At 36.2% G+C, this 19,736-nt stretch overlaps 1 protein-coding gene across 3 annotated transcripts in view; it reads right to left on the bottom strand.

Moving 5' to 3' along the window:
- The window catches only part of TSPAN9 (tetraspanin 9), a 2,052,609-nt gene that overhangs the window by 1,366,908 nt on the left and 665,965 nt on the right, over positions 1-19,736 (bottom strand). For 2 of the 3 annotated variants that reach the window (XM_044087579.1, XM_044087581.1), the window contains exon 3: positions 7,708-7,768. The exons of the other annotated variant lie outside the window; for it this stretch is intronic. The gene's annotated coding sequence lies outside the window, so the exon portion shown is untranslated. The remainder of the gene's footprint in view (positions 1-7,707; positions 7,769-19,736) is intronic. 3 annotated transcript variants of the gene reach the window in all.

Raw genomic sequence — 19,736 nt, 5'->3', positions numbered from 1 at the left:
CTACTAGAAAACCTACCTCAAAAGTTATCTAAATAGGTTTCTTACTTTTTAAATCATACTTAACTTGTTACAAGTATAACTGTCCATCTACTGTCAAAAACTCATCACAGGATGTCACAGTCATTACCTGAAAAATTAAAGCAGTTGTCTACACTCCCTAATGGCATGAAGGATCACTTCTCTAAAGGCATAACAGATCACAGTCTACTCCTTCTCTAACTGCATGAGAGATCACAGTCTACTCCCTCCCTAACGGCATGAGAGATCACAGTCTACTTCCTCCCTAATGGCATGAGGGATCACAGTCTACTCCCTCCCTAATGGCATGAGGGATCACAGTCCACTCCCTCCCTAATGACATGAGGGATCACAGTCTACTCCCCCCCTAATGACATGAGGGATCACAGTCTACTCCCCTCCCTAATGGCATGAGGGATCACAGTCTACTCCTTCCCTAATGGCATGAGGGATCACAGTCTATTCCCTCCCTAATGGCATGATGGATCATAGTCTACTCCTTCCCTAATGGCATGAGGCATCACAATCTACTCCCTCCCTAATGGCATGAGGCATCACAATCTACTCCCTCCCTAATGGCATGAGGGATCACGGTCTACTCTCTCCTTAATGGCATGCGGGATCACAGTCTACTCCCTCCCTAATGGCATGAGGGATCACAGTCTACTCCCTCCCTAATGGCATGAAAGATCACAGTCTACTCCTTTCTAGTTGGTCACTAAAAGCATATAAACTTCCACATGAAACTCCCTTAATATATTCTGTTCTGCTACTACCCACGTTGTCTGCTGTTAGCAGAGTTGGATCGGATCAGCTCCTCCAATACCATTACTGCACTCTCATCTTTTTAAATCTCCTCTCTCCTATACAAAACAAATTATTAACACTTTGACAAAGAAGATTTAAAGGTTATAAGTTTCCCTGGTTAGGTCATTCCCTAACAAAACTCATTAAAAGTGAAATAAGGCCTTAATCGAATGGAAATAAGACTCTAAAAATATAAAAGAGCTACAAATTGTCATGACTTAAAACATCCCACTAAGGTATGAAATATATCTGAAGCCAATTACTAAAGAAACGTGCAGAGTATTTTTGGAAAATGCAAGCAATTTTGTAAAACCATTAAATCAGTATTAAATCAGTAGATGAATGTCACTGTAGAAGGAGCACCCTATACCCAATGCTTATTGTAGATGGGACTGGATGGATGGACGGATTAAAGCAACACGCGAACAATATATTCTCGAAGCTGGCATCCTACATTATACTGTGTATTGTTACACTAATGGTACTAAAGAAGCTTCTTCAACTTTTGCCATCTACTAATTTTTCTTTTGACAGCCTACAAGCAGTAGATCCAGCACCTCAGTAAATTAGTTGATTACTCTCCTTTTCATTTCAAAATTGGTAGTATAAACAGTTAAAGAATATGTTCAAAACTGATTATAAACATGACACAAAGGTTCACATTTTTATATCCCAAAATTCTAGAGACAGGAAGCCCAATCCTTACCAAACCTTTCAACCATTTTTATAACTTAATATCAGCAACTAAACTCCCTACATTTTCAAGCATGTTCATCTTGTTCCTCATTCTAGGTATAGTTACCAACTACAGAAACAGAGTAAACATGTATAGCTAACACTTGCCCTCTTGCAAAAGTTTGCAAAAAATAATATATAAAGAATTACTGGTGCACTATCAGAAATATGACCTCATGAACAGCAAACAGTTTTTGTCCCAAATATGGTACTTTTGACAGTTACTTTCTCACTTAATGACTAAATATGTTCAAACATAATAAAGTCCATTAACAGGGGTTAAATTCCTGGATTAGAGAAGTCATTCAGAGCAAGCTGTTTTTAGTAAAACTAGTGACTGCATTTTTCCACTGAATTTCTACAATGGATTTTGGATTTTTTGAAAAACAGAACATTTAAGGTAATCAGTAACAAATTTACACACAGGGTGGCATCCTTTTAAAAGAATTCATCAGGGATCATTACTTGGATCTTTTTATCTTTCTTACTATATATAAATAACTTTCTCTAGAACGTCTCTCAGGTCAGCTGCATTATGTATGCAGTTGACATTGTTATAACTACGTCTCAACTTTTCAGTCACTTGCTACCAATATACAGAATGTCTTCATCTGCAGTTGGTGTGCTATCAATGAAATGATCACAAAAATCTACTGTAATGCTATTTCATACATCCAAAAGAATTAATAAACTGCAGGCTTTATCTATCATTGGTCTTTCTGGTACGCCATTGTTGTTCATGTCACAGCAAAGACACTTAAGCATAATTCTTGATCAAATTATCCTTTAAACCAATTCATAGTCATCTAAAAATCTTCCATCTACTGACTACTGAGGCATGCCAAACAATAGCAATTAATGTTTTAAAGGTTTAAGGATATATTTCCTGCATTCCAGTACTGCAGAGTTTAATTGTCTCATCTTTCACTACCTGTGTGACTTGGAGCAAGTAACTTAACCAGACTCCATTTCTGGCCGAGTCTGAAAAAGGCCTATGAGGACCAGTACTCTAAACTGGAAAACAGATACAAATAAAAAGTAAATAAATAAATATAATATCATCTTTGCTTGATTGTGCATTGCTTGTTAATGCCCCTTTATCGATGCTCAATATTTCCCTATTGCAGACAACAGAAAAATTCCTAAGTTCTTCCACCTAGCTAGCTTCAGAGAGAATAATTTTCATACTATTCAAAAAAGCAACGTGGCTTCTGGTGTTGACTTGATTCACTTTTCTTATAAACACACACTAACATTTAACTTGACTGATGAAACGAATTGTGCTTCCCCTAGCTAACAGACTTACTCTGCGGAATTCATCTTATTCTCTAAGTAGTCATGACACGATCAAACTTTACACGTTGCAGTTCTTACTGTTTGCGAACAAGCATCTAGTAAACTAGTCTCAGCCACCTGGAACTCACGGTTATGTGAAATCACCTCTAAAAATAATCTTCTTTTGTTCAAGGAAATGTAATTCTCATCTTAAGAAACAATATAAATATAGCTATTTCAGAGATGTTGGTTAGTCTCTATAGTTTTCACTTTGTCTACAGTTCACACCTTGACAAACCTCTTAAATCAGCTTTATAGTAGATTAACTCTGAAACCTGAGACAATCTTTATTTATTTACTCGCCCATTACAATCTGTCTTGTCGTCTGTCTACTAACATTTGCTTTCTTCTCCTTGTCTTCTTATTCTGTTCCTCCCCATTTCTACCCTCTATGTCTCATGTCTTTCCTTGCTAACCGCTCTAATCTTTGCACTGTTTATTAGTAACTCAGTAAAAAAAAAATTGTTATGCAAAACTTACAGGACTGGTGCCAAGAAATTAATCTTGAGAGTGAATCCTGGAATCCATGTCAAGAAAACATAATAAAGGGTTATGATAGAAGATCATAATGTTTTGTAGTGCATAGGACTTTATCTGCTCCATGTATTACAAGTTACAAAAGAAAGGAGGTGCAAAATGTGTTAGCAACTTTGAAAGCTGGTAAAGCACCTAATGAGTGCTGTCAAACACCTCTCAGCTGATTTGCTTAAGACTTCTGGAGGGACAAATGATCAAAATCAGGAACGTTTTTTAAATATTGCTTTAATTAATTTAAAAAGTTAATAGAACAACAGGTTTTGCATCAATATGCATTTTCTGAATAATAATAAGTATGACTCAGTTGTACAGGTGCTTACGGGGTGTGTAACAACTGTTAGATACCAGCATGAAAGCACAAATTATTGCAATATAACTCCTGCGTTGGTCCAATAAAAGGTTTTACATTAAGTCTGCGTTACATTGACTTTGCATTTTCTGTTAATGGACCAACACAGAATTTATTAATTATTTTTCATTACATAACTGATAAAGAAATTCTGTATCAAGATAACACATTATATGAACTGGCCATATGTCTAAAAGAGACACTGCATTTTTATACTGAATCCAATTTAATTCTTAACACTTTTCACAGATCAGCTAAAATTCTTCTAGTCTCAGGTTATATTTATCATCATAAACAACTTATACCATATTACACATTTTCCACCAAATTCAACTCCTAAAATATTTGAACATTTAAAGGCATACCATCCTGGCTGACTATCACACTGAAGCAAGATAATTCCAACATATCACTGAGAGGATTCTACAAACTAGTATAGTTCTCTTTTCCTCTTATCTTTACCCTACTTAACACTGCTACATGTTTCACATGCTAACATGCATAAACCTAGTATACACCGTTTTTATGTCTCTCACACTCCCCTTTTGCTATAACACAACCAGCCACTTTCACTTTCAGCAATATAACATTAAGAACTCTTCTTCCTCCTTACTTCCTTGTAGGCGGGAATGTAATCCAACATATACGTAAATATGCAATTCATTTTGATTTTTTCTGAAATACTGGATTTATCTATCACGTTTCATATTAAGCGAACAATTGTAATTTTGTTTCTATACCATTACAAGCAACATTCTTGTCTTCGTTAATGACTTTATTTGTTCTGTATGTTCAACATCGATCTTTCTTTCCCACACAGCCCCCGAAGACAGGCCCTGTGTCAGGGCTCAGTTGGCCTATCCCAGTTAAAAAATTAAGTAACTTAAAAAATAACAATTGGAGATATGTACATTGGTCTAAAATATTATCTATTCAAGATGTGACAAAAATCAATCAATCAATCAATACAGTTTCAAACAGCTACGTTGGATAAATTTGCAGGAAAGGAAAACATACTTGATTGGATTTTAACAAACAACCCTAGCAGCATTGTTGAAATCAGAGTTGTTCCCAATATACTGAATGATTACAGCACAACCAATCTATGTGACCTAAAAAATACTAAAAATCCCGCAAAAATATATATATCAGATATGTATGTTCATAGCACAAAAAAGTTTTTATAACCTTTTTTAACTCAACACAAAAATACAACTAGGCATCATTAAACCAACTAGCACTAAACAATGCATATTTTTCAATGAAACATTCCAGCCTATTCTTAAGTCTTTTGGACCATTACACTGAAAAAATTCAAACGTTATAGCAGGCACCTTGGTTAGATTCAAAAACTAAACAAGTTCTACTCACTATCCACAGATAATGCTCTCATTATATGGTTCATTCAGCCTGCATACAGTTTCAGTAGAAAAAAAAACTATTACAAGAATTAAAACTAGCTACCTTAGCAATTAACCTAACATGTGAATATCTGCATAACGCAGCAGGGTCAATAGAATAACCAGCTACAATTCTTATAAAATGATTTATACAGGAAAGCAATGTGTCTGACTTACATAAAACAAAAAACGTACAGAATTCATCCCCTTAGAGATGGTACATCTATACAGCTGTCAAACCGCAGACCAACTCATACACTGCTCAAACAATCCAAACTCAATGTTTATACAAAAAATACATTCTACCTAATTAAAAAAAAAACTTTTCCCCTCAACTCAGCGTGGCCTTTGTTCAAGACATATCAGTGAAACTACACTACTTACATTCTTAAATATAATAAATCAATCCAGAAACAAGAAACAACTAGTTGTTTCCCAGTTTTTAGATTTACCAAAAGACTTTCATACTTCCTCAAAGCAATTACTTCTAACAAGACTAGCCAATATAAATTTAAGCAAAGATATTATATTCTTGTCATCCAACTATTTTTAAAACTAGATCCCAATAAATACAATAGTAAACATCAACTCTTCCAGTCAACCAATCCCTCTAGGCATCCTTCCAGGATCCATACTTGGTCCTCTAGTATTCAACATATTCAGTAATAGTACATATGGAAGAATAACATCAACAGTATTACATTATACAGATGATTCAAGATTAATACGCTCAACAAATATACAACCCGCTCCCGTCCATTACTTAAAGGTCCATAAACTGCAATGATAAAATGGATGGTAGAATCAAAATGTTTTCTAAATAAGAAGACACGGCTACTTCTCTTCACCCTGAAACTACTCAACACAACAGTACAGTTTCAGATCACATAGAAACAAAACTACTTCAAGCAAAGCTGTTTGGCATATTTATTCATCACAATTTGAAATTTGATTATTATGTCAATTATACCATAACTAAAGCCAAAAAAAAAAATACAAGGCACACAATATGAATCCAGTCATTTTGACCTGGGTAAACTATGCTGCAACATGCATAACACTACTTCCTAGTCCTCTACGTAGTTCAGCTGCGTTAACAAACAACTGGAAAACTCAACTTTTCAGACTTGAAAAAACAACAAGAAAGTTAAGTTTGCAATGAACTTTTCAAACAATACACATCACTGTTTACCACAATGAAAAGCGCAAAGGGCTAGAACTGATAAATATGTTAGATTTCTCCTATCTCTAAAGAGTTTATAATATCCTGTGCCATACAGTCAGTAATCTAACAGAAAAGCGCAATCCAACAGGTATCTAGGTAACTCAGTGTTCTAATTACCGTTACATCAGTCACTAGGCTGACTCATCATATTCAGTTACAGTAGCTAACTCATGGAATTCAGTCCCAGCAGAAATCAGACTTTGACTCTAACTCAAACTCTTTTCAGGCAAAACTAAGGAATTATCCAATAAACATGTCATGCAGGAATTATCAACTAAACATAAATCATGCATGACTTATCCAGTAAACATATGTCAAGCACATGCATTTAGCACCAATCAATCCCAAACATTAGCATATTTTTCAAATATTTCACTTAGAGCTTTAGTCTACTTTTTTGACCATAGAACTTACTAAAATATTATAGTTCACTTTTAGACAATTTAATTTAATACTATTTCGACATTCTTAATGTTCCATCTGACTCTTTCCATATTTTACTTCATTACCCACTAACACATTTTCTGCAACACATACAATACCATCTTAAACCTTTCATAAATATTTCATTTTCTACATTTCTGCACTAATAAATCTAAACCATCAATGAATGTATCTTATCCCACAGGAAATGAAAATGTGTGTGTGTGTGTGTGTGTGTGTGTGTGTGTGTGTGTGTGTGTGTGTGTGTGTGTGTGTGTGTGTGTGTGTGTATATATATATATATATATATATATATATATATATATACAGATCCCTATCAGAACTTTGACTTACCATAACACTGAACTGCATATGATTGAGACAGGAACACCGTAAATTCACAAAAGTGAAAGTAAACATTGCCGAAAGTGTAAAACGCTGAAATGCAATTGAGCATGCGCTGCCAGCATTTACCATTTTCCCCACTGTAGTGCGATCTCGGAGGTGGTGTATATAATTTAGAGGGGGTGGGGGTGTGGCCCCCCTGCAAAAATATTATTAAATGTGCAATTTTGTTTAAAATGCTTGTTTTTTATTTGTATTGTTTCAGAGGTTTTGTCTGGTATCAGCATTGCAAGCACAGTTGCATTTCACTGTTTTACAGTTTTGGCAATGTTTACTTTCAGTTTTGTGGATTTACAGTGTTTCTGTCTCGATCATATCCTGTTCGGTATTCTGGTAAGTCGACATTCTGATAGGAATGCCTATATATATATTTTAATACTTTCTGTATTACAGCGAGACACTGTTACAAAAGTCTGTGAACTACAAATGTCATATTACAGTATTATATATTAGTTTTGACAATATTGCTCTACCTCTAGAACTTTTCTTCGCAGGCTTCCACTGAAAAGGTTTTCTGAACTTTGTTGGATTTTCCTGGCAAACAAACAAAAGTAAATAAATATAGATATAAGGCAGCAGGTATTTTCATGTATGTACACAACAAAAACAAATGGATTTACAGTCAGTAAAAAAACTATACTACATTATTGTGAAATTCAACATTTTCTTTAGCTTAGCAGCTAACACTATACATACAGCAAAGAAATGATTAATTATACAACTGCAATTCAACTCCCTAATACAACTCTTGTCTGTTTGGGAGCCTTCACAGTCTCAATGGTTAGCATCCCTGCTGCCTTTCTGGGCTTGGCTTATTACTGTAACATGAAAAGACCCATCAGATGAACATCTGACTGAGGCTTTCTATTTCCAGCATCAACAGCCATTATTGGGCATGCCCTTGGTCATCTGTATGTCTAATTTGTGCTGCTAGATATGAGTGGTACCCGCTAACCCCTCACTTTACTGGATAATCTCCAGTCATTCACTCATTCTGGTGTCCGGTATGGGTGACTTAGTCTACCAGGGAGAACTAAAGGGTCTTAAACTTCTTAGTCAAAAGTTAACTACCCAGGAACCAGATGAAAGCCTTCTGGTGGGTCAACACTTCTTAAATGCTCTATATACAGCTGTCAGTCATTTGTTGTTGTACAAGTTGTGTAAATATGGCATCCTATTTTACACATAACTTGGCCTCATTGTTATTTGTCAGTTCTCTAACCTCTGGTTTACACGTGTTGTTCAGTGGCAAAACTGAAATCCACAATAACACAAACCAATAAAAAATTCAGCAGCACAATAACAATCCAATGGAGGCGGTGAGATAAAATCGAAAATTTAATATGATACAATGGTAAGTGCTTTCGGCTGCAACTCCAGCCTTCATCAGACAAATGAATGTACAAGCAAAAATCCTATATACAACTGTTTCTCCTCCTAACCAATTATCCAATTACTACAGGTAATTAGTACTTAAAAGGGCATAAACTTTATAAATTCTGAATTATAAAACATCTCATACATACATACATAACATATACCTACCTATCTGTTATTAGCTTTTAACTTTAAAATACTTTTGATAGATATAAAATCATTAAGACCTGGAAATTGTGTGGCATTAAGATAAACTTGCCACCAATATTCCTTTGACTCCAATATAACTTTCCAAGGTCCTTTTCTAGGAGATGGAATTATTTGCTCCAATACTATAAATTGAAATTTATGTGTGGGATGATGTACTAAATGTCTATACAATGCATTATTACATGAATGCTTATTAATATCGTATACATGTTCGTACATGCGCTGTTTCAATTTCCTTTCAGTTTTGCCTATATAATAGGCCGAACAATGTACACATAATGCAGCATAGACCACTCCAGATGTATTGCAATTATATTTCCCTTTTAACTTTATATGTATTCCACCAATTAATACTTGTTCAGCTTCCAATATATAAGAGCAATAACCACACATATTACATTTTCTCATTTTCCCTGTTATAGTAGACATAGTATTAGAACAAGCATTACACCAATCTTTGAGATTCCGATCTCTCTTATAAATAATGGACGGTTGTGTACCTAAAATCTTTGTTAAGTTAATGTCCCCTTTTATAAAAATCCAATTCTTATAAATTAAACTTTTTATATCCGCAGAATCTTGTGTGTAAGTTGTAATAAAAGATATATTCACATTATTATTACTATTACTGACTTCAACATTACCAGAATTTGTATCATCACATGTCATACTCAATGTTTGTTGCAAAGTATCATCTGCATCAGACTGTAGCATTATATCTATACCAGAATGTCCTAACAATGGTTTGTAAAACCCAGTACTTCTTTTATGCAAAACCTCATGAAAAATGTTATTAACAAAATATTCAGGATAATCTCTATTTAAAAACATATTCATGATATAATGATATTCTTCAATAAATTCATCAAAAAGTGATACCATACGTGCAGCTCGAACCAGCTGCCCCTTTATAACTGCCTTTTTTACGTGCTGCGGATGATTGCTTGTAAAATGCAAAAACTTGTTGGAATACGTGTGAAAAAGTATTTTAAAGTTAAAAGCTAATAATAGATAGGTAGGTATATGTTATATATGTATGTATGAGATGTTTTATAATTCAGAATTTATAAAGTTTATGCCCTTTTAAGTACTAATTACCTGTAGTAATTGGATAATTGGTTAGGAGGAGAAACAGTTATATATAGGATTTTTGCTTGTACATTCATTTGTATGATGAAAGCTGGAGTTGCAGCCGAAAGCGCTTGCCATTGTATCATATTAAATTTTCGATTTTATCTCACCGTCTCCGTTGGATTGTTATTGTGCTGCTGAATTTTTCATTGGTTTGTGTTCTTGTGGATTTCAGTTTGGTATGGCTTCTGGCAGCTCGCAAGACGCGGTAACAGTGGTCACCAGAGCTGAATTTGATACGCTTCAGCAATCGGTGTTAATTCTTACTCAGCTTATACAACAACTTTCTGGTAACAACACTAATAATATAAGATTACCTGACTTTAGAAATAACAGAACGGACAGTGTTGATAGTACGGACAGTATTCCTCCTGGGCAGATACAATTACAACAACAAAATGATGAAAAAAATGCTGATTCTGCTTACAGAGACATTCAATTATCACAATGGTTGAATCAAGTGCAAAATAATTCAATAGAGATGAATAAGCAGGCACCTAGTTTTACAACAATGGTTGATGAATTTCATGATTTAGTAAGGTATTATCGCAAATTGGTCCATGAAAATGTTTATTTTAATGAATGTATAAAAACACAACAGGTTCCAAAAGGTTTAAGGTATTGGAAGTACCTCACAGGTTTAAAAGAAAACAGTGCGTTACCATAAGGAACTATTGCAACTTTTTGACCGACAGGGGTGTGAGCTTCTGCAAGTACTGATTAAGCATAATACCATAAAAATGGATGAATTAAATGTACAAATTCAAGCACTTGATACTAAAATAAAACAGCAATCAGTATTTATGGCTTGTCAGCATCAATATTTAGAAGTGCTCACGCAAGTTGACAACTATAGCAACCTAGTTGCAGAGAAAGGATTGTAAACTTCAAAGAGATAAATTGGATTATTCCAAGGGGCAAGCCTATCCTACGCCACCACGTGGGCAATGGCATAATAACTCAGCGGAAGTTTCCTCCACCTCAGCAGTTAACAATGGCGTTCATGTTCACAACAATGAAAACGCCAACAAACAGCAACAATTCCCTTTGGAGGAAGGAGGCCTCCGCAGGTCAGAACGACTTTGGAACAAGGAGAGTTACAGCATGAAGGGCAGTCAAACACGAACATGGAGGAGGCAGAGAATGGGTTCACGCAATAATTACAATTAATACCAGTAAGTGTGGATGCCACTTGTAGTAATAATTTTCAAAACTTTCAACTTATTGCAAATGAAACAGGTGACTATCATATTTATAATTATAGTCAGGTTGCTATAAGTACAGAGCATGCTAACATTTTTAGTAAAGGCTTAACCTTTATACCGGACAGAAGAGCGAAAATTACTGACTTAATCACCGAGTTAAAACTTTTCACTAGGAAAATGAATTTAGCAATAATACATCAACAAGCTTTATGTTTAGTGAATAATCCTATGCATATTCCTAGTTCCACTAATCCTCCTTTGCATCCAAAAATTAAATTGTTCCAAGAAATTTGTGAACTAGGTTTTAGGCATCAACTTCAACAGCATAAAAGACAATATCAACATAAAAATTTTACTAAGGATCAATATGAGACTTTAAATGAGTTAAAATTGAATGGGGACATTCGAGTTATGCAACCCGATAAGGGGGGCGGATTGGCCATAATGAATGCCTTTGATTACAATCAGCAATTGTTACGTATTTTATATGATGATGTCTATATTGAAGTCTCTTTGAATGAAATTAATATTTCTTATGCTAGGATTGATTATTTTTTGGAAGATATGCTGTGGCAAGGCTAAATAACAAAAGAAGCCTTTTTTTATATGCATGTGCAAAATCCAAGAATTCCTTTTATTTTTGGGGCTCCTAAATTGCATAAAGATCTGCAAAACTCTCCGTTACATCCTATTGTGGACACAGGTGGGTCAAAAACTTATTTTATGGCTACGTATATAGATATTCAGTTAAAAGGAAAAGTAGCACATTTGGAACATATTTGTCGAGACTCTTGGGATTTTCTTGTTAAGGTGAATAATTTGCACCTAAAGAATGTAGATAGCATTCGCTTTATAACAGCGGATGTTAAAGATCTTTTCACATGCATACGACATCATACAGGTTTAGATTGGTTTACTGAATTCTTCACGGAAATTGTTCCTATTGCACAAGATGAATTAAATGCATTGGTACACTTGTTGGAATTGGTTTAACTAATAATTACATTTACCATGATGGTCATTATTTTAAACAGATAAAGGGAGTGGCAATGGGTTCCCCAATAGGAACATTATATGCCAATGTTATTATGGCAATATGGGAAATAAAATATCTATTTTGCTCCCAATTTATGCAATACATAGATATGTATAATCGGTTTTTGGACGACCTTTTTTTCATCTGGCATGGTCCCATGGAAATGGTGGATGATTTTATGCAGGTCATAAATGCTACCACAGATTTTTTGGTTTTTACACATGAGATTGGACTGCATAGTATTTCTTATTTGGATGTATTATTATCCAAAGATTTTGTACATAATTATTTAAAAGCAAATATTTTTAGGAAGAACATGTATTCCAACAAGTTTTTGCATTTTACAAGCAATCATCCGCAGCACGTAAAAAAGGCAGTTATAAAGGGGCAGCTGGTTTGAGCTGCATGTATGGTATCACTTTTTGATGAATTTATTGAAGAATGTCATTATATCATGGATATGTTTTTAAATAGAGATTATCCTGAACATTTTGTTAATAACATTTTTCATGAGGTTTTGCATAAAAGAAGTACTGGGTTTTACAAACCATTGTTAGGACATTCTGGTATAAATACAATGCTACAGTCTGATGCAGATGATACTTTGCAACAAACATTGAGTATGACGTGATGATACAAATTCTGGTAGTGTTGAAGTCAGTAATAATAGTAATAATGTGAATACATCTTTTATTACAACTTACACACAAGATTCTGCAGATATAAAAAGTTTAATTTATAAGAATTGGATTTTTATAAAAGGGGACATTAACTTAACAAAGATTTTAGGCACACAACCGTCCATTATTTATAAGGGAGATCGGAATCTCAAAGATTGGTGTAATGCTTGTTCTAATACTATATCTACTATAACAGGGAAAATGAGAAAATGTAATATGTGTGGTTATTGCTCATATATTGGAAGCTGAACAAGTATTAATTGGTGGAATACATATAAAGTTAAAAGGGAAATATAATTGCAATACATCTGGAGTGGTCTATGCTGCATTATTTGTACATTGTTCGGCCTATTATATAGGCAAAACTGAAAGGAAATTGAAACAACGCATATACGAACATGTATACGATATTAATAAGCGTTCATGTAATAATGCATTGTATAGACATTTAGTACATCATCCCACACATAAATTTCAATTTATAGTATTGGAGCAAATTATTCCATTTCCTAGAAAAGGACCTTGGAAAGTTATATTGGAGTCAAAGGAATATTGGTGGCAAGTTTATCTTAATGCCACACAATTTCCAGGTCTTAATGATTTTATATCAAAAGTATTTTAAAGTTAAAAGCTAATAATAGATAGGTAGGTATATGTTATATATGTATGTATGAGATGTTTTATAATTCAGCATTTACAAAGTTTATGCCCTTTTAAGTATTAATTACCTGTAGTAATTGGATAATTGGTTAGGAGGAGAAACAGTTATATATAGGATTTTTGCTTGTACATTCATTTGTCTGATGAAGGCTGGAGTTGCAGCCGAAAGCGCTTACCATTGTACCATATTATTCATAGGTTCATAGGTTAAGTTCATAGGTTAGTACTAGGCTAACTGCCCTTGCAAGCCATTTTAAGCCTAGCCAATTATCCCTTGTGAGTCTCAAACCCTGCACCTTGTGTTTGTAAGGCAAACACCTTAACCATTAGGCCACCCTCCCAACCCAAAATTTTCGATTTTATCTCACCGTCTCCGTTGGATTGTTATTGTGCTGCTGAATTTTTCAGTGGCAAAACTCCTACATTACCTTTCATAAACATGTTGAAATTGCCTGGGTGATACTTGTCTTTTAGTTTAAGGATCATGTGATAGCATTTGTAGCTGGGTGGCTCCATTTCTTTAAGCAAAAAGGAAAATATCAATTTCATTGGTTTATTGCCACTCTGAATGTATCCACAAACATTTAAGCCAGTCAATTTGACACAGGACATTTGGAGATCAGACAAAATGTTTGATGCTACTCTTTTTTAACAGTCTTAAAAAGTCTGACAAACTGAGGCCTGTTAGTTTAGAATGTACTCAAGTAATCCATTAAGTGAAACTGTAGCTCTTAATATAACACTGTCTCTTATAGATATATATATATATATATATATATATATATATATATATATATAGGTTTACTATCAAAATTTCGAACCATACTCCATCGGTGGTGGTGCTGCGGTAGCGTTGTCGCCTCACAGTAAGACGCTGTCCTGTTCGATTCTCAGCTAGAGCGTCTTCTGCGTGGATACATGCATGAATGGGCATACTTCGTTGAAGGTTGTGCGTCAGAGCTGGTAACTCGGTACGTAAAAAAATCAACTACCAATCATTAGCGGACCGGAGTTCCGCTGTGGTGACCCCTAACCGGGAAAAGCCGAAAGACACAGACTCCGTCGACTGTACTATCGTGAACATGGAAGTTCGAAAACGGTAATATCGATGTAAAAAAAAAAATCTATGAATGGGTTTTAACATGGGTCGAGGTAGGGGAAATGTTTGTAGTTTGGAATAATACTGAACACCTACCTCGACCCATGTTAAAACCCGTTCCTAGATTATTTTTTTGACATCAATATTACCGTTTTTGAACTTCCGTGTTCGACAATAGTACAGTCGATGGAGTATGGTTCGAAATTTTGATAGTAAACCATATATATATATATATATATATATATATATATATATATATATATATTCAGCTATCTCTAAACAACCTTGGGCCATTCAGAGTGTACATCCATATGGAATTTCAGCTTCCATCTGCCTACCCATCCTGCATGTTGCTGTTGATCAAAATGGAGCGTGACATCAGTAACACTAACCAGGAAACCCAATCTTAGTGTTGTTGATGTTTGTCTTTCAGCTTTTAGGGGTCGCCACAGTGAAACTCCGGTCCGCTAATGATTGGCAGTTTTTTTTTTTATTGTGTCGAGTTGCCAGCCCGACACCCAACCTTCAATGAAGGCACGCCCATTCAACGCATGTCTTTTGAACGCCCACTCGACCCCAGGGAGGATATGCAGACTCCACACAGAAGGCACTCCCAACCCAAGCCGAGAATCGAACGGGAGAACCTCTTGCTGTGAGGCAACAATGCTACCAGCAAAAAATATGGCACTACTCTCTAACTGTAGTATGATGTCCGACAGGAGTAAGCTGGACAGGTCTGGCACCAGTACTGATCTCTGTGACAGCAATAGTTACTGGGTCCTCATAACAGTTACCTTTCCACCAAAAATTAAATAAAAACTACCTCTGCTTTCAGTGTAATAAGTTATTCTCAAACATGCAAATAAAGTACATATGCCCACTGCATTGGATATGCACTATCCTTTTTCAAGGGTTTCATGGAAGCAACGTCTTGACTTACTCAGAGTTATACAGCAAGCAAAAGGAGACTGTAGGAGTCAGACCCATGACTGTTACAGGATCAAGTCTAGTAGCACATAATCAAACTTTACCAAGCAAAGATTAACATGCAACTTTTTTTTTTTATTTTCCCTAGGAACCTTCCATAAAGTATGCTGTTAAATGCCTTACTAAAGCACAGAACAGAACATCTAGTGGGTTCTCCTTGTCAGGTCTATATTACCAGATCGAAACCTTAGTTATTTGAAAAAAATCCAAAAACCGCGAACGGCCGATTTAACGGAAGGAAAGAATTCCCTTGGCTGTTATGCGGATTATGCCCTTTTCTCCAATGTACAGCGATCTTCGAGTTGGTATATTTAGTTAGGGAGGTGTGGGGGCACATCCCCCAACATCACGGGGTGTGGGGGGGTGAAGCCCCCCACACTTGATTTGGGTTTAAAAGGTTTTTTTTTATGTGGCCAAGGGAATTCTTTTCTTGCATTAAATCGGCCATTCACAGTTTTTGGTTTCAATATTACCAGAGCGATCTTTAGTTGTTCGACTAACTAAAGTTTCGATCTGGTAATATAGACCATCCTTGTCAACCTAGGGATGAAAATGAATTATGTTACAGTAACAGCACAGCTGCCATGTGAAGTCATTCCGTTATCCACTTGCTAAATAGTGTGTATTCAAGAAATTCACCAGTTTACTCTGCAAAATTCTTTTCATGTGGTTACTTTAGTGGCAAGAAGGGGGACTTGCCTGTAGAAACTTGGCTTCTTCTGGCCACCTGCTGTTATTGTCCTTGAGCATCTTGCTAGTTATTACCGCAGCACATTTGCCACATAACTCAGTATCTAAGGAGCAATCAGTCCAGCTGCATTTTTTTATTTACAAGAGTTACACCACCTTCCTTTACCTGCAAATCTCAGTACTGTAGGTCAGTAACTTAGATTGGGTGGAGCAAGAAGGGCAACTACCCCTATTGCAAAGTGTTGGAGAAGCGTGATCAGCCAATTCTGATCTCTAATGCAAAGCCGGCCTTTAAAAGCTGGTATTGCATTTCCAGTCAAACCTGAGTACTGTATTGCTCTGTGTTTGGTCTAAACTGTAGCAACTGCTACAGTTTAAAAGTCAAAAAATTAACCACTTTTTTTAAACTAAAACCTGAGCACTGTAGTATTTTGTGCAGGTAGGGTATAACGTGTAGCAACAGCTTGCTACAGTTTATAAGAAGTAAAACATGAGTACCTAGCACTCTGTGCAGGCAGGACATAAACTGTAGCAAAAGTTTCCTACATTTGTAGCAAGCTGTTTAAGTTTACAAGAAGAATTTTTTTTTATAAAATGGAGGACAGCAGGAGGTAGTGCACAGAAATGGGACCTAAATGGCTGGAAAGGAGCGGGGTGTGTGCTGTGCATCTTTTTTTTTTTGGTCTTCACTTGAAGAGCTGTGGGGGCAGGCACCAGTTCATGATACTGGGACAGGTTCCTGGGTTAGCCAGCTACTCTTCTGTTGTAGGTGTTTAAAATAGTGTGAAGCCAAGGTTGCAGAGAGAATTTTTGGAACTGTACAACACCCTTTGTATGAGGGTTCTATATTATATATTCGAACTTTCTAAACTTCGAATCCCATATGTTCAACAACATATGACTGAAGTTTAAAAGTTCGAATGTATAATAAAAAAAAAAGAAAACTTACCTTAATGGTGCAGGCAGGGGGGCAAGCCCCCCTGCTCCTCCCACACCCCCCCTACTTAAATATACCAATTCCGAGATCGCACTTCAGTAAAGAAAAGGGAAATTCTCCCACTTTTCACCAAACGACGCAGTTACATTTAACCTTCAGACTCTTGAAATGTCAATAATATGGTGTCGACCATATAACATTCAACATTTCAAGCGTTCGGAGTTCTAATAGGAACCCAATATGAGATTAACTATTTCCCAGAATGTAGCCTCAATCCCAAGTGCATGTTTCTGCAAATACCTACTCTCTGCTTCACAGACAAAGTTAAAAACAAATTATGGAGCTGATGATGAGGTCCTGACTGACTGAATGCAGTTGTGATTATTTAGTCAGGATCCCAAAAAATAAAGTTTAGAAAACACACAACACAGTATACTCTTGTGTGTAAAGTCAACTGTCAGCTGTGAATATTGCCAACCCTGAATTTTTAGCACTATATCTTCCTGGTTCAAATGCTGTCAATTATTTAATTACAGTTCTGAAAAGGCTTTGTACAGTAAGAGGAACACAAATTCTGTTTTCTGACTTTAGTAGCCAAAACAGATGTCATACAAGCCTGGCTCCCTGGGATGCAGGAATGAAGCCCTGACCGTGATCCAAGACTGCATAACGGCTTGAAGAACCTTCAATAAGAGGATGGGAAATGAGTGGCTGGCATCTGTCTGCCCCTCCTGAAAGGACAGACAGGCACTCCAGCCTGTGCAGTGCCAGCACCTACGGGAGAGAGAAATATATGACATGCAGAACTATTTCAGGGATGTAAGCTTGGCTTTGCCAAGATACTATCTACTTAGCATGAGTAGGAATGCAGATCCCCACAGCAGTAGGTACAGCAGAGTCTCTTATCAGCTGGCCATGAAACAAACAGCTTTAACTCCAGTGAAGGTGAAAAATGAGAAAAAGCGGTGGCAACAAGATGGTCAGCAAACACAGGGAGAATAGAAGAAATTATATAAAAATAGGAACATTTATTTAGTTTGTTTCAAATCATTCTTTTTAACTTGTTTAGTTTGCATCCTCCTTTCTGGAGCTCGAGCATATGTTGTATTCATGTCTAGTGCGTGTGTGTGTGTGCGTGTGTGTGTGTTTGCACGCGCGCACACATGCATGCATCATGGCGGGATGCTTGGCTTCATCCAGTCTGCAGTGCTGATCTCACTACCAGGAAAACTGCAGAGCCATCACAAAGCATCCCAAAGGATTTGTGACATGCATGCATGCTACTGTTTAGTTATAATCTTTCTTCAAGATCACGGTGCAAATCACCTTCAGATACCCAATCCTACAAAAGAGAGTGGCTCATAATAATAATTGGTATATCAGTCATAGGCTTGCAATTCAAATGAAATGCAATGTAGTCTGTCACTTTTGGTAAAACTTCCTCCCTATTTCCATTTAATATTTTTGGTATTCTCCTTAAACAGGTAATATAATCAGAGACCTCAGTACTGATGTTGATAACGAGTCTACTTTGACCATCATATATCTGCTGTCGACAGGAAGTCCTACTACTTTGCTTAGCATTTTCACTGAGGTATATCTGTAGATCCAAAGAGGTCCTTGTACTGTTATACCCCTTGTGATGATGTGAGGTATTGCCAGCTATGGCAGGAGAAGAAGGGCAGTGGATGTGTGACACATGCCAGCACAGCTAACTGGAATTTTGTAAAGAATTATATGTACTTTTTGTATATCAAACTGACTTGTACAGATGCTTGTGTTTAAAAATGTGTTTGTAAAGCTGGTTGTGTTAACAATGTATCAACATATCAACAGTGTGCCCTGATGGACAGAAAAAAGAAATATATATGCATTATTGTAACTGTTTAAATGCATATGTTTTAACAGAGGATACTAGAAGAGAAGAGATTAATCTCAAGCTTTTATAATAGTAAGAAAATTAAGTTACTGAGCCTAGAGATGCAATGTCTGTAAGAAGTATGGTTTATTAGCTCCTGTAGGAATAGTGGAAGTGTTTTATGGTTTTATGACTTCCAGGAGCTCCAGCAGATCTTAGCAAGGCTCTCTGTGTGAGTGTGTGCATTATTGACACATCGGTGATAAATCCTGGCAGTTTCTAGCAATGGGGGATTAGGTTCACAGGTAGGTACTAGGCTATCTGCCCGAAGGCATTTATAAGCCTAGCCAGAATGTGTTGGCTTTCGCCGCTCCCTTAGATTAGTTTCCTGTGCCTCTGTCCAGCAGAGCCACTGAAGTGATCCCCGGGGTAAACTTTCTGTTTACCATCCACTTATCAAGGTTTCTCTTGAAGAGTGTTAGTGAGGAGCTCTGCCTAATGTAGATTGGAATCTTGTTCCAAAGCATGGGAAGTCTCTGGGACAGTAATCTGTCCCTCCAGCGCATCTTATTTATTGTTGTGGTGAGGTTTAGATCCCTAGAGCTTGTGGCTCGAGGGGATAAGGTTTTCTT

This window comes from Protopterus annectens, chromosome 11.part0 (assembly GCF_019279795.1).
Source record: "Protopterus annectens isolate FY-2018-M chromosome 11.part0, PAN1.0, whole genome shotgun sequence".
NCBI lineage: Eukaryota > Metazoa > Chordata > Ceratodontiformes > Protopteridae > Protopterus > Protopterus annectens.
This window is presented reverse-complemented; position numbering and strand designations above follow the sequence as displayed.